At 50.5% G+C, this 11,619-nt stretch overlaps 1 protein-coding gene across 8 annotated transcripts in view; it reads left to right on the top strand.

The window, feature by feature from the left end:
• Nucleotides 1–4,923: 4,923 nt before the first annotated feature.
• CHD7 (chromodomain helicase DNA binding protein 7) overlaps nt 4,924–11,619 on the top strand; it is a 133,275-nt gene continuing 126,579 nt past the window's right edge. For 3 of the 8 annotated variants that reach the window (XM_068188045.1, XM_068188060.1, XM_068188051.1), the window contains exons 1-2: nt 5,331–5,786; nt 7,850–7,953. The gene's annotated coding sequence lies outside the window, so the exon portion shown is untranslated. Of the gene's footprint in view, nt 5,068–5,312; nt 5,787–6,830; nt 6,847–7,849; nt 7,954–11,619 lie in introns of those variants that run through there. The other 5 variants (XM_068188001.1, XM_068188036.1, XM_068188010.1 and 2 more) reach the window with 5 other exon arrangements.

Genomic DNA, 11,619 nt, shown 5'->3' with positions numbered 1-11,619 from the left:
GTCCAAGAAAAAATGTTCTCACCAGCAGGGATGATGTGGAGTAGGTCAGTTGTGTGGGATTGCTCCGTTTTTATAAGAATTCACTACTGTTCCTGATTAAAGAGGTGGCCTGGTCTTGTCTCCAATAGTAGTGGGAACCAGGAGCCTGAGGTGAGCAGTCAGGCACTAGCCTGTTAAATCAGAATTTAGATGGAAAGCAAAGTGATCCTGCCTCATACGCCAGCAAACTAAGCGATGAGTCTATTTGGGAGGGACAGTGAGTTGTTTGTCACCTCTGTGCCGCTGGCACTTGGGTGGGTGCTGCCTTCCAGCTATCCAGATCATCACAGGTAAGTGGCAGAACCCGGGCAGCATTTTGGAGAGATTGAGTGGGACAGTGCAGACAGGCTGGGGACAGCTGCCCACAGCTGTGTGTGCACCCATGCCACCCACAGTGACGGGTCACAGTGTGCTGTGTCAGACAGCCTTTTCACCTATTCCCCCCTAAAAGTTTTGGTTATGTCCTTAAGTTAGCCTTGAGAGAGCTGTATGTTGTTATGTGAGAGAGAATGCTGTATCAGAACACTTCCACATAAAAGAATAAATTCTGGGAGTAGTATTTCCCTCTTGTTGCCGGATTCCCAAGAATGAGGCATCAGGGAATGCTGATGCCCTTCAGAGAGCTCTGCCCCTGAGAGGCCTGACAGGTGAGTGGCATGTGGGCAAAAGCTGCTGGAGCTCACTGCCCCTCTGCTTTTCTGGTTCAGTTCCTCAGTTAAAGAGTTCCCTGCCACAGAAGTGGCTGTTTGGGCCAGTTCCAGCTTTTGTCACTATAGCTGGCTTGAGTTTCAAAAAAAAAAAAAAAATTAAAAAAAAAAAAAAACCCGACCAACCCACACAAGTGACTACCCTGGCTTGCCCTCTGTTCCTTTAGCTTGCTGGTGCCACAGGGTGGCTCCTTGTAGCACTTATATTTCCAGCACTTTTAGCTCTTCAGCTGAAGTCGTTAAAGTTGTTCTTTCTGACACAAGTCTGTTGCTTCCTGGTACTTACCTAAATCCACGTGCTCTTGGTATTTCAGCGTGCTATGGGTTAGTGAACAATTTCTTCAGAAAAAATATTGTTTTCCTTCAGCTTATGTCACTATCACCTGCGCTCTGTTGGCCACTACACACTCTGTCTCGTGTGCTTCCATTGCTCTGTAAATTTTGAGAAACTTTGAGTAAAACTTTCACTTGTGAAAGAAAAAGTAACCATTTGACTTTTTCACTTCATTTGACTGAAACATTGTTCAAAGATTAATAAAATATGAGTGCGTGTCAGGGCTGAGTGACTTTGGAACCACTTCCCAGCAACCATGGGACAAAACATGATGCCTTTGCTGGTCTGAGGCTCTGAAATGGCATCCTGAATGCTGAACCTGAAGTGCTCAGAAGGCAGTTACTCTAAGCACAAGCTTGGGCTCACTGTATGGTTTCACATCTCTCCTTGCATGAATAAAAGTAAAAGCAAGCCTGTGAGAGGAAAAGTTTTTTAGTTTTGGGTACATCTGTACAGAATTTCCTCGGGAGCTGCAACTTCCTTCACCAAAGAAAAAAGCTTTTTAGAGGAAGCCACCTGGAGGGCATGGCAGCAGCACAAGTACTTTCTGTCGGAACTGATGCATGGCTTGGACCTTCACAGTGCTGAGCAGGTGAGGAACCAGATGTGCTTAACAGAGCTGTTCTCCAGCAGGGTGGGCTGCTCTGAGCTCTCTGCACAGCCCTCAGCAGCTCTCAAACAAGTTCAATACCTGGACTGGGTTGTCAGGAATGAGGCACAGACTGCTTGGCCCTTGTAGCCTGAAGGCCTCCCTGTGCACAGCTTGTCTGGGGACTCACGACTTTGTGAGGTGTCATCTGCTACCTGCGGTAGTGACAATGTCTAGATCTTTTTTTTTTTTGCTGTATCACATTTTGCTGTATGTGGCTGTTAAAACAGATGCTGGTTCTTCAAAATCTACTGAATAAGTAACCTGCCTTTGCATTTTCATGTGATGCTAAATCATTTGCATTTTGTAATTCTGATATTTTAAAACAGGTTTGAATGCCGCCCAGTAATCTCAGTGCTGTACTTCCTATGGAATACATTAACTTATCTCTGTACAGCTATGCCTGTCATACACAGTGACTTGCTCAGCTTGGTACAAACTATCCCCACAGACTTGAGAGTTTACCTGGTTAGGTAAAGTGTAGCAATTCGCTGGGGTTTTGTTGGTACACATATCCTTGCTCTGCAACTGCTGTTGAAATTCTCAGCCATTAATGCAAATTCTTCCTAATCTGTGAGCCAAATGGCTGCCTACATCAGATGGATTACTTCTTCCCAACAGCACACAAAGGGTTGGGTGGCTGGCTACAAGTGAATTTTCATCCCTGTCATCTCTTGGGTATTTTAATAAGCTGTTACCAATAAGGTTAATCATGAAGATGCCATGTTGCTGTTTCCTCTCTCCTGTGAAGCTGCCTTGTTGGTAATTCATGAAGTTACAGCTTTCTCTTTGGGGACTGGCTGAAACAGAAGTTAAGGTTTCAAAAACCTTTCCTCTGTAGCAGCTGCTCAGTGATGTATTTTGTCCACGTCTGGTACTACTACTGAGTGTGCATGTGTGTGAACTTGTGCCACACTGCGACAGTGTCCCAGCCTGGAGTGGTGAAACCACTGCAGCACTTTTCCTTACTCTCTATTTCCTGTTATGGAGGAGTTAGAGAATGGCTGTAATTCTCCCCCTTCTGTGAAAGTGCTATTTGCAGATTCTGTTTCTTCTGATGTTGGAAAACGTTGGGAGACTCCCTGCACATTTTTATGACTTGAGTAGTAAGCCAGCTGATTCCATAGGCCACGGCGTGAGGATGATTTATGGCACCTGAGGAGCTGGTTCTGTGCCTTCTACAGGACACATGCAGTAGAGACTGGGGCATTTTTTTCCTGTGGAACAAACATTTAACCAAGTACCTATCCATGCCCCCCCTCACTGCTTCTGCCATGCTAATATATTTCTTTTTGTAAAGAAGCGCAGCATTTCTTTGGTTGGCTTGTCCTGGCACCACGATATGCTTTGAACACTTTTCATGCTCGGCAGCTTTGCGCTCTGATTTCTGCTCAACAAGAAACTGAAACAAGTTCTAGAGGGAGCACGGAGGCTGCTGGCAGTTGGTCTCAGAATGAGTTTCTCGCACCCCTAAATCTTGGAGAACTTAAATCTTTGAAAGCAAGGGGAGTTCCAGGCAGGCTCACACTACACCAGGGTGCTTGGCTGTCAGACTTTGGCCGCACTTAAATGATACATGCAGAAAAACAGGCTTGGGGTAAGTGTTTCTAGGCTGTTTTCTCTCTGGTCTGTCAACATACTGCAAGAGAAAGCTGAAACTGATTACATTTAGTAACTTGCAAAAATACCTTTGTGCAAGTTTGTTGTCTTGTTGTTTGTTTTTTCAAAGGGTATAGAAATGCAAATAAAAATAGAAAGATGGTAAATTGGGCAAATTTAGTGAAGGTATACTTGGGGCATGTGCTGCTTCAAAGTGTTTTGTTTTTAAATACTATTTCCAGTTGCTATTTTTAACTTCATGGAAGACCTTGGTGAAGAACAGGGAGTGTATTCTACTGCACCATCACGTGCTATCAGCATTTTTCAGCTGAAAACCTGGGAGAGCAACACCACCCCAGCTGCTGGCCCCTTTCTGGGTGATTGCACGGGCCCAGCTGCGTGGAAGATGGTGATGCCCCTCAAACTGCTAACCTCCCCTTCTCCCAAAAGGCGCTTTACCCTAAACCCAAGAGAGACTGAGTAGGCCAGACATGAATGACATAATGTGGAAGAGTGTCATACTTCCTCTGGAGAAGCCTGAAATATTTGTGCAGCTGTAGTGGCCCTCATGGCTGTGGAATCAACATGGACACCTGGACTGAGGGAGCCAACAACCCGAGAAGCTTTTGACATTAGCGTTGTCTGGATCCAGCTCTGAGCTTACTGTGTGTTAAAAGAGCGTAGAGGAAAAGCTGTGTGAGATCTTGCGAGGACAGGACGCCTCCCCTCTTTCCCACGGAAAAGATACGAGGGTGGGTGCAGTGAACAGCCCCCTAAAAGGGGCGGCAGGAGCTGGAGGGGGAGGGTGTCCCTGCTCAGAAGCACATGAGTTTGTTTTTCCTTCTCCAACCTGCCACTAACAATGATGGTAAAAAGTTATCTCGTCAAATGACTCGCTGAAAATTCCTGTAATGCCGAGTATCTTTGCATGGGGTTTACGCTTTAATCTCTTTATACTTTTAAGACGCTTATTTAGTTTCCAGAGCAGTGCGGGGAGGACCGCTAAGCGCGCTACTGGTAATCACTTTTGGGTGGGATTTGTCTAATTTACTTACGGAATGAGTTTGTTTCGGTTTGTATCACGAATTCGAACGCGTCGCTTACAAACAGGGCAGCGGCAGAGCCGGTGCCCGTGCGGTGCCGGGGGAGCGCGGCTCCGCCGGGACGGGGGCGCTGCCGCGAGCGGGCGGGCAGCGCTTAATGGCCGCTTCCCTTTGAAAGCCCGACCCGCTCGGGACAAAGTCCACCCTAAACCGCGGTCTCGGGCGATCCTACCCGCGCCCCGCCCCACCCCGCCTTGGTGGCCGGGATGAGAGAGGCGGGCGGGGGTGCGGTGCCCGCCGCCTGTCCGGGGGCAGAGGCCGGGGCCGGGACGGGCGCGGGGGGCCGGGCAGCCTCCCGGGACGCCTCTCGGTTTCGTTTCGCCGCCGCGGTTGGGAAGTTTGAAGAGCGGCAGTGACACAGTGACACCTCACACGCAGCACACCCCCCGGGCTTCACCGGGAGTTTCCCGGGACGGAACGCGCCAGGGCGGGCGGGCGGGCGGGCGCGGCGCTGACCCCGAGGTGCGGAGCGGTGCAGAGCAGCCCTCCCTCGGCCCGGTCAGTGCGGCGGGGCGGAGCGCAGCGGCGGGGGAGCGCACGGAAGACGCCGTGCCCCGCCGTGCCCCGCGGCAGCGCACCCTCGGCCGGCGGGCGGCCGGAGCCCCGGCGGGGCGCTGGCGGGCCGCGCGCAGGCAGGTTAGTGACCCCAGCCCGGGGCGGGGGGGGGGGGGGGTTTCCTTTTTTTTTTTTTTTTTTTTTTTTTCCCCCCTCTTCTTTTTTTTTTTTTTTTCCCTTTTCCCCCCTTCTCTCCTCGTTGCATAAATTATGCCGGGCGGGGCCGTGACGTCGCGGGGGCGGGGCGCGCGGCGGCGCTCGCCCCCGGGGAGGGGGCGGTGTCGGGGGCGCGCCTTGTGGCGGCGGAGGGAGGGAGGAAGGAGGGAGGGAGGCGGCGGGGGCGGGCGGGCGCAGGGGGCGGCAGCCGCCTGGCTGGCTGGTGTCGCGCTCGGCTCGGCTCCGGCGGGCGCGCTCGCTCGCTCGGGAACTATCGGATTAAACTTGAATCGAGTGAAATTACACAAAGGAGCGAAGCGGAGCCGGCGGAGACCCCGAAACTACCCGAGACCCGCGCTGACCCTTCCTCTCCCTCCCCTCCCTTCCACCCCTCCTTCGCCTGCCCGCCCCGGTCAGGGATCCCCCCTCCTCCCCTCTTAGCCCAGCCCCGGTGCGAGCGAGCAACTCCGTGCGTGTGTGTTGTGTGCGTGTGTGTTGTGTGCGAGACCCGCACCCCGCCTCGCCCCCCCCGGCCGACGGCACCAACTCCGGAGCGTGTCCCCTCCTCCTCCCCGGCCCTTCGGCGGAGGGCAGCGAGGGAGCGAGCGGGGGACACCGGTCCCCGACGGCCACGCACCGGCCCGGTGAGTGACCCCGCACCTCACTGGGCGCGGAGGGAGGAAGGGAGGGCGGGCGCCGGCCATGGAGCAGGGGACCCGCGGCAGGTCTCTGTCCCCGGCGGAGCGGAGCGGCGCGGGGGTGCTCGCTGCCGGCGGCGGTCCGGGGGGGTGGGGGATGCTGAGCCCTGCCGCGGCTCCGGGCGAGGCGGGGCGGGGGGGTGTGTGTGTTGAGGGGGGTGTCTCAGCGGGGCACTTCCCCGGGTGTAAATGGCTTTTTGTTGTGCTGCGGCCGGCCGGCCGCCTGCCTCGCCTCGGGGGAGGGGAGGGCACCGGGGAGCCGGAGCGCCGGCGCCCCTTCCCTTCTTCTCCCCCCTGCGCTCCTCTCCGCAAGTTTGGAGGGTGACTAAAAATCCGGGAAAAGTTGAGTAAAACTGCGCGGCGGGGGCGGCTGGGCCCAGCGCCGGCCGGGATGGCCGCGGGAGCGCTTCCCCCGCTGACCACGCTGACGGCTCCCGGCGGCCGCGTCGGCACAACAAGCGCTAACAAAGTGAGGGCGCTTCCCTGCCGTGCACGGCCCGGCCCGGCCCGGCACCGCCCCGCTCCGCGCAGGCACATGGGTCGCTGGGGCCGGGGCCCGGGCCGCAGCGGGGGCACCCCCAGCGGAGGCCGGGCGGTGGGTGGCGGCGGGCGGCAGGAAGGCGGGCGGGGAGGGAGGAGAAGGAGGAGGGAGGCGGGAGCACGAGGTGCCGCTTCGGCCGCCGGTGCGCGCGGCGGGGGGATCGTCCTGCCCCGGCGGCACCGGGAGGGGGCAGGGGGCGGCCGGCGCTCCCCGGCGGCCGGAGAAGAAAGGGGAGCGGGGGAAAGAGGGAGGGGACGGGAAGGGAAGGGAGAACGCTACCCGAGGCAGCCGGAGCGGTGCCGGCGGACGCCGCATAATAGGGGCTTCACCCCGCCGGGTACCTTCGCTCCGCCGGCGCGGAGCCGGGGCGGGCGGGAGGCGCTAACGCCGCCGCGCACATGGGGTCGGGGCCGGGGCGCTCCCCTCGTCGCTCTTCCCCCCACCCCGTTCCGGGCCATTTTGAGGGTGAGCGGAAAAAGGTGGTTTGAGGCCAAAGCGGTCAGGGCGCGGAGCTGGGGGGGTGCCGGCCGCCCTCGGTCCGCGGGGCGCGGTGGGAAGCGGAGCGGGGCCGGCGGCGGGCGCTGCGTGCGGGGCGGCGGGGAGCGGGCAGCGCCTGTGCGTGTGCGCGGGTGTGTGTGAGAGAGCGGTGGCGGGGGGAGGGGGGCAGGGTTGTTAGTGAGTCTCAGGGAGAAGGCGCTGCAGGCAATGAGCAGCCATCATTACGTTGCCTTCATTTATCCCGGTAGCGCTAAATCAGGGGACGCGCTCCCACGCCGGGGGAGCCCCTCCGGGCGCGCCCCGCGCTGCCGGGCCGGTCTTCGCGGGTGGGTGTTCGGGGGGGGCGGGTCGAGGTGCTGGGGAAGGGGGTGGCCGTGGGGCACGGGCTGGAAATGGAGCTGGTTTCCCCGGCTCCCCCCGACAGCCCGCTCACGCCCGGGTTTAAAGTAGTTGTTTTTTAAACAGACAATGGACAAAAGGAAAGTAGCGATGGATGCCCGGGAGCTCCCTGTCCGCTGCGGGGCCGCGCGGCGCCGCGCAACTCTCCCGCACTTACCCACTTTCTGCCTTTGTTTTCGTTTGGGAAGGGGCCGAGCGTGCCTCCCCACTAGAGAAAAGGACATTTTTTTTTCATTTGCGAGTAGTTTTTTTTTTTCTTTCTTTTTTTTTTTTTTTTTTTTTTTAATTTCCCGTGCCACTTGGGCTTCCGCGGATGTTTGGTTGGGGAATATCAGAATAACCTCGGTGCGATAAGTTTGTTTCTGTGTCGATGTTCGTCTCGGTTCTTACTCTCATCAAAGCAGATCGCGGGCAGTGTTTATCCTGGAAGATGGCTTTCGGGAGAATGTATTAGCTTTTTTTTTTTTTTTTTTTCCCTTTTCCTTTTTTTCTTTTCTCGTGTTATGCGGGACTAGCGGAGGTACAAACAAGCAAGTTGAACAAAAAAATGTTTCTGTTCATTTCCTCACAGATCATCCATTCTAACGACGGCAAAAAAATCTTAATGACTATGACCTTAGCAGCATGGGTAGCTGATTTTTCCCAATTATAAATCCCGTTAGTTTGCGGTAATGTGTGAGTATCAATATATAATTTATATTAAAAAAGCATGATTCGTAATTATTATTCTTTTTTTTTTTTTATGAAAGTTGAAATCTATCATTTTCCAATGAGAGTGCTGCATCTGTCGCTTGGAGTGTTTTTGTCTCGCTGTTGCACAACAGAGGCTCTCCAGTCTTTAACCTAAAATGGCAGCTTTAATTTGACTGGGGCCCATTCATTGACAATGATAATAAAAAGGCTGAAAGCTAAATGTAGCTGGATGCTTGGGGCACGTATGCAGAACACTTTCCTCTCCATTGCTGGGCACTGCTAAGAGAGGAACTTCCAAGCTCTCTAGTTTCCACCGTGAAAGTTTCCAATACTTTTTTTTTTCTGATTAACAAAATAAAAATAATAATAGAAACCCCGTGTTGCTCAGCATAGACCATATTTTAGGTGTCCAGGTTGCTTCAGACTTAACGGTGAGGTGATAGTTAGAGAGAGCTCCTTTGAAGAGGTCTGCATTTATAACAGCAGCAGAAAAATTCTAGTAATCACTTCTAAAATAAGATACAGTCTGGGGGAAAATTAACCATTTCTTTCTGAGATTTGTAACAGGTGATCAGAACAATTACATTCTGTATATTTTCCTATCTCCAGCTACCAAAAGTGGGGAGTATTGCTTGTTTCGTCTTGTTTGGTGTTGTAAATGTGCTCAGGGTTTTGCAGAGATCCTTATGATAGTGTACTATTTTCCTCTAGGTTAAAACCACAGCTGCTTGGAAAAAGTAATTATTTTTGGTCTTAGACATAATGTGAAGTTTGAAACAGTTTTATGGAACAAAATTTCCCCTACTAAAATACTGGTGAATGCCACAGATTTACACATCTTGTCCTGTCTTTCTGTTGATCTGAACTGCTTATTTTCAGTCTCTTTTGAGCTGTTTTTAGTAAGAACTTTTTATAAAGATCATTATTAAAGCCATTGCACAGGCTCTTGGAAAAGTATTAAATGCTTGTGATTGCAAGTGTAACTCAATTATTGATTCACTGATACTAATTGGATAATCGTATTTGACCAAATATCTTACTGAATATTTAACAATGTGATGACATTTCTGTTATTGCTTATAAATCTTGGTTAGGTTATTTAAACAGGGGAAAAAATCCTCATATTTGTAACCCAAAATTATTTTGTCGCCTCTTCAGTAATGAAGGAAAGTTTTGATCACAGGCAAGGATCACACAATCCTTGTAGGAAAATAAAAATTTCTAGGGATTTTGCATTGTAACATCAGTAAAAAGCAGGTTTAGTGGAACACTCTCTATTGCAATCAAAACTCTGTGCAGTGATTGGAAATTTCATTTGTGACCAGTTCCTCTTGGCTTTGGTTAACGCTGAAACCTGAAGAGTTGTGTCAAAGGAGCACTGTAAAGGTTTCCCTGTCTGTGTAGAGGGGTCAGTTAACCTGAGTGTAGTTTCTTTTCTGCATGAATTATTTGCTGTTTTGAACGGAAAAGCTTCTGATGAACGTTTGCAGTACTTCCCGTTAACACTCAAATAATATTGGGATTTTATAAGACTAGTGAAATGAGTTGTTTGTGAGTCCAGGTGGATCAGGCCAATGGCGAAGCTGCAAGCAGGTACTGAAGAGGGATGTGCTGCTCACTCTGGGCTTGGCATGGCTGGCTGGGTGTTGTGGTCAGCGGGCCTGTCCTGCCCTGGCACACAGGGAGGCTCCGTGCCAGGTCTGTGCCCCACAGACGGCGGCTCTGCGGGCTGGAGAACCTGCACTGTGAGGATACAACAAAACCTGAACAAAGGCAACCCGGACATGATTTTCTGTCAAGCTGGAAAGGCCTGAGTAATAGGGGCTTCTCAGGTTTTCTCAGAGCTGCTGAAGTGTGGCAGTGAGGCTGTGTTTTCCATGTCCAAGGCATCCTATAGCAGCTGGCTGTTGGGGATTTGGTTTGTTTGCAATGTATGGTGTGATAGGTAGAGGTTGCTAAGGTGGGATGGAAGAGGTGGGAGACAGTAACCAGAAAGAAGGAGGGTGGAAATAAATGCAGGTGTCTCCTTGAATCCTGTGCCTTACCTGTATCCCTTACTTCCCATTCATTTTTACATTAAGTTTCAGATGGAAAGCCTTTAGAATGTGCTGGTTGGTATTTGCTCTTGTGAATCTGCCATTATTCAAAGAAATGTGTGTGGCTAGCAAGGGTGCAGGCAACTGTGTGACAAGTGGTGTGTGTGTGTCTGAAGGTCTTCCTTCCCCCAATTCCCTTAAATCCTCACTTCCAAACCCTTATGTATTTGTCTGCTGTGAACAAATCTAACTGCTCAGATTTATGAGCTGGTTAACTGATGCCCATAAGTAACATGGGTGATATTTTTATGTTACTTTAATGTTCCCTGTATACAAGAGAAAACTGCAAATTTTAGTAAATAATTAAACTGCCTTTCTGACAAGTGAGTCTTTTGTGTATAGGTGAGGCTTTAACCTTCACTTTTCCAACAAAAAAGTTACTGTATTAATTTAGCTTCACCATTTAGCTATCAATTAAGCTTCATCATTAAGACAGACATTAACTCCATCGTTTCTCATAATTTATGTTTCCTTGAATAGCTTGTTAGCACAAATACAAACTATTGGATTTTAATGAAACAAAGTCTTAAATACTGTCTATATTGTAGCAGTGATAAAAAGGCAAAGGGAAACTCCAACTATGATTTAATTTTTAAAACTCTTTCAGAGGAAGGAGTGAAGTACTATATGCAGAAACATCCCATGTTTTTATTAGGGTTCTGATGAGATACTAAAACCTGATGGAAGTTTTCCTCCCGATTTCTTTCCATCTGCACAATCTGACTAACTTTCAGTGATTTGCATCTTACCCAAGATCAGCGGTCATGGAAATGCCACGCCGTAGTTGTGCACTAAAAATCTGTCTTGGAAAGTGAGGTTGGAAGGCGTGATGCAAAAAATAAAAAGGAGGTTATGACCTAAAGGACACATTCCAAGAGCCCAAATATGACAACAAAGCTCTTAAGGGTATTCTTAAGTATATAAAAGCTGATTAGCTCTTAGCTTCCAACATTGTGACTTTTCTGAGATGTAAACATGTACCTAGAAGAAGCCAAGCCAAAACCAAGGATCTTTGTGCTGCCACTTGGGTTCTTCTCTGGATGCTGTTCTGTAGCTGTTTTGAAACACTCTGGTTGTTCTGCTGCCCTTATGCTAAATGCATTCTCTTTAAAAAAAGGGGGAAAATAATGAAGGATACAACTTAGTTTAAGCATTTTCTTTTAAACGTTGATATTCAATAAGAGGGTGCTAGTTACCATATAAGCTAGTGTTTTAGTAAAACATTGTAACACATGACTTTGAAAGCTTATTGCCATGTGAGAACTAACCAGAAGCCCTTGCTGACATGATGTAGGGCTCGCTTTGCTCTGTAGTGACCTATATAGCTATTTTGGGTGTGGTTTTGCTTGGCTTTCATGGTAGCTGAGTCCAACCTTCCTCTGACATAGACAATTGCTGTGACGAGAGGGCCTTGAGGGGAATGGTGGGAAATAAATAACTTTGGGAATCAATTGTCTGGAAAAAATCATTGCAGCCAAAATGTCTGCCCTCTTCCTAATGGTTCTGAGGGGAAAATAAAATTTCACTTATATGGTCCTGATCCTAGAGCTTA

The sequence above is a fragment of the Anomalospiza imberbis genome, chromosome 1, assembly GCF_031753505.1.
Source record: "Anomalospiza imberbis isolate Cuckoo-Finch-1a 21T00152 chromosome 1, ASM3175350v1, whole genome shotgun sequence".
Classification (NCBI taxonomy): domain Eukaryota; kingdom Metazoa; phylum Chordata; class Aves; order Passeriformes; family Viduidae; genus Anomalospiza; species Anomalospiza imberbis.
Note: the sequence above shows the minus strand (reverse complement) of the source record. Positions and strands in the feature narration are given on the sequence as shown.